The sequence below is a fragment of the Siphateles boraxobius genome, unplaced genomic scaffold, assembly GCF_051911475.1.
Source record: "Siphateles boraxobius isolate OS27281-9 unplaced genomic scaffold, OSU_SipBor_1 307, whole genome shotgun sequence".
Taxonomy (NCBI): Eukaryota; Metazoa; Chordata; class Actinopteri; order Cypriniformes; family Leuciscidae; genus Siphateles; species Siphateles boraxobius.
Genome location: NW_027508928.1, coordinates 192,501 through 195,000, shown reverse-complemented (window position 1 = coordinate 195,000; position 2,500 = coordinate 192,501). Strand labels below are relative to the sequence as shown.

The 2,500-nt window shown below is 41.4% G+C and overlaps 8 non-coding genes across 8 annotated transcripts; all 8 read left to right on the top strand.

Moving 5' to 3' along the window:
* Nucleotides 1-167: 167 nt before the first annotated feature.
* Nucleotides 168-286, top strand: LOC143758882 (5S ribosomal RNA). Its single transcript, XR_013211923.1, has one exon. It is a non-coding gene; the product is annotated as a 5S ribosomal RNA (ribosomal RNA).
* Nucleotides 287-465: 179 nt separating this feature from the next.
* LOC143758881 (5S ribosomal RNA) lies at nucleotides 466-584 on the top strand. Its single transcript, XR_013211922.1, has one exon. It is a non-coding gene; the product is annotated as a 5S ribosomal RNA (ribosomal RNA).
* Nucleotides 585-763: 179 nt separating this feature from the next.
* LOC143758565 (5S ribosomal RNA) lies at nucleotides 764-882 on the top strand. The gene has a single exon (XR_013211615.1). It is a non-coding gene; the product is annotated as a 5S ribosomal RNA (ribosomal RNA).
* Nucleotides 883-1,052: 170 nt separating this feature from the next.
* Nucleotides 1,053-1,171, top strand: LOC143758880 (5S ribosomal RNA). Its single transcript, XR_013211921.1, has one exon. It is a non-coding gene; the product is annotated as a 5S ribosomal RNA (ribosomal RNA).
* A 179-nt stretch (nucleotides 1,172-1,350) lies between these two features.
* Nucleotides 1,351-1,469, top strand: LOC143758045 (5S ribosomal RNA). Its single transcript, XR_013211104.1, has one exon. It is a non-coding gene; the product is annotated as a 5S ribosomal RNA (ribosomal RNA).
* Nucleotides 1,470-1,639: 170 nt separating this feature from the next.
* On the top strand, nucleotides 1,640-1,758 carry LOC143758879 (5S ribosomal RNA). The gene has a single exon (XR_013211920.1). It is a non-coding gene; the product is annotated as a 5S ribosomal RNA (ribosomal RNA).
* Nucleotides 1,759-1,936: 178 nt separating this feature from the next.
* Nucleotides 1,937-2,055, top strand: LOC143758044 (5S ribosomal RNA). Its single transcript, XR_013211103.1, has one exon. It is a non-coding gene; the product is annotated as a 5S ribosomal RNA (ribosomal RNA).
* A 169-nt stretch (nucleotides 2,056-2,224) lies between these two features.
* On the top strand, nucleotides 2,225-2,343 carry LOC143758878 (5S ribosomal RNA). Its single transcript, XR_013211919.1, has one exon. It is a non-coding gene; the product is annotated as a 5S ribosomal RNA (ribosomal RNA).
* The last annotated feature ends 157 nt before the right edge of the window (nucleotides 2,344-2,500 follow it).

Below are 2,500 nucleotides of genomic sequence, written 5' to 3'. Positions count from 1 at the left end.
TTTGATTTAAACAAAAAAAGAGTCCCTGAGCTTCTTCAGAAAGCCTTTAAAAGTCTCTGAGATTCTTCAGAGAGCATGAAAGAGTTTGAGTTTTTTCAAAAGTTCTTCTTAGTTTTCTTCATTAATGGTCTAACCTTTTAAATAGCCCAATTTTGGCAGCAGTTTTCGCTTACGGCCATACCACCTTGGTCACGCCCGATCTCGTCTGATCTCGGAAGCTAAGCAGGGTCGGGCCTGGTTAGTACTTGGATGGGAGACCGCCTGGGAATACCAGGTGCTGTAAGCTTTTTTGATTTAAAAAAAAAAAAAAAAAAAAAGAGTCCCTGTGCTTCTTCAGAAAGCCTTTAAAAGTCTCTGAGATTCTTCAGAGAGCATGAAAGAGTTTGAGTTTTTTCAAAAGTTCTTCTTAGTTTTCTTCATTAATGGTCTAACCTTTTAAATAGCCCAATTTTGGCAGCAGTTTTCGCTTACGGCCATACCACCTTGGTCACGCCCGATCTCGTCTGATCTCGGAAGCTAAGCAGGGTCGGGCCTGGTTAGTACTTGGATGGGAGACCGCCTGGGAATACCAGGTGCTGTAAGCTTTTTTGATTTAAAAAAAAAAAAAAAAAAAAAGAGTCCCTGTGCTTCTTCAGAAAGCCTTTAAAAGTCTCTGAGATTCTTCAGAGAGCATGAAAGAGTTTGAGTTTTTTCAAAAGTTCTTCTTAGTTTTCTTCATTAATGGTCTAACCTTTTAAATAGCCCAATTTTGGCAGCAGTTTTCGCTTACGGCCATACCACCTTGGCCACGCCCGATCTCGTCTGATCTCGGAAGCTAAGCAGGGTCAGGCCTGGTTAGTACTTGGATGGGAGACCGCCTGGGAATACCAGGTGCTGTAAGCTTTTTTTGATTTAAACAAAAAAAGAGTCCCTGAGCTTCTTCAGAAAGCCTTTAAAAGTCTCTGAGATTCTTCAGAGAGCATGAAAGAGTTTGAGTTTTTTCAAAAGTTCTTCTTAGTTTTCTTCATTAATGGTCTAACCTTTTAAATAGCCCAATTTTGGCAGCAGTTTTCGCTTACGGCCATACCACCTTGGTCACGCCCGATCTCGTCTGATCTCGGAAGCTAAGCAGGGTCGGGCCTGGTTAGTACTTGGATGGGAGACCGCCTGGGAATACCAGGTGCTGTAAGCTTTTTTGATTTAAAAAAAAAAAAAAAAAAAAAGAGTCCCTGTGCTTCTTCAGAAAGCCTTTAAAAGTCTCTGAGATTCTTCAGAGAGCATGAAAGAGTTTGAGTTTTTTCAAAAGTTCTTCTTAGTTTTCTTCATTAATGGTCTAACCTTTTAAATAGCCCAATTTTGGCAGCAGTTGTCGCTTACGGCCATACCACCTTGGCCACGCCCGATCTCGTCTGATCTCGGAAGCTAAGCAGGGTCGGGCCTGGTTAGTACTTGGATGGGAGACCGCCTGGGAATACCAGGTGCTGTAAGCTTTTTTTGATTTAAACAAAAAAAGAGTCCCTGAGCTTCTTCAGAAAGCCTTTAAAAGTCTCTGAGATTCTTCAGAGAGCATGAAAGAGTTTGAGTTTTTTCAAAAGTTCTTCTTAGTTTTCTTCATTAATGGTCTAACCTTTTAAATAGCCCAATTTTGGCAGCAGTTTTCGCTTACGGCCATACCACCTTGGTCACGCCCGATCTCGTCTGATCTCGGAAGCTAAGCAGGGTCGGGCCTGGTTAGTACTTGGATGGGAGACCGCCTGGGAATACCAGGTGCTGTAAGCTTTTTTGATTTAAAAAAAAAAAAAAAAAAAAGAGTCCCTGTGCTTCTTCAGAAAGCCTTTAAAAGTCTCTGAGATTCTTCAGAGAGCATGAAAGAGTTTGAGTTTTTTCAAAAGTTCTTCTTAGTTTTCTTCATTAATGGTCTAACCTTTTAAATAGCCCAATTTTGGCAGCAGTTTTCGCTTACGGCCATACCACCTTGGCCACGCCCGATCTCGTCTGATCTCGGAAGCTAAGCAGGGTCGGGCCTGGTTAGTACTTGGATGGGAGACCGCCTGGGAATACCAGGTGCTGTAAGCTTTTTTGATTTAAACAAAAAAAGAGTCCCTGAGCTTCTTCAGAAAGCCTTTAAAAGTCTCTGAGATTCTTCAGAGAGCATGAAAGAGTTTGAGTTTTTTCAAAAGTTCTTCTTAGTTTTCTTCATTAATGGTCTAACCTTTTAAATAGCCCAATTTTGGCAGCAGTTTTCGCTTACGGCCATACCACCTTGGTCACGCCCGATCTCGTCTGATCTCGGAAGCTAAGCAGGGTCGGGCCTGGTTAGTACTTGGATGGGAGACCGCCTGGGAATACCAGGTGCTGTAAGCTTTTTTGATTTAAAAAAAAAAAAAAAAAAAAAGAGTCCCTGTGCTTCTTCAGAAAGCCTTTAAAAGTCTCTGAGATTCTTCAGAGAGCATGAAAGAGTTTGAGTTTTTTCAAAAGTTCTTCTTAGTTTTCTTCATTAATGGTCTAACCTTTTAAATAG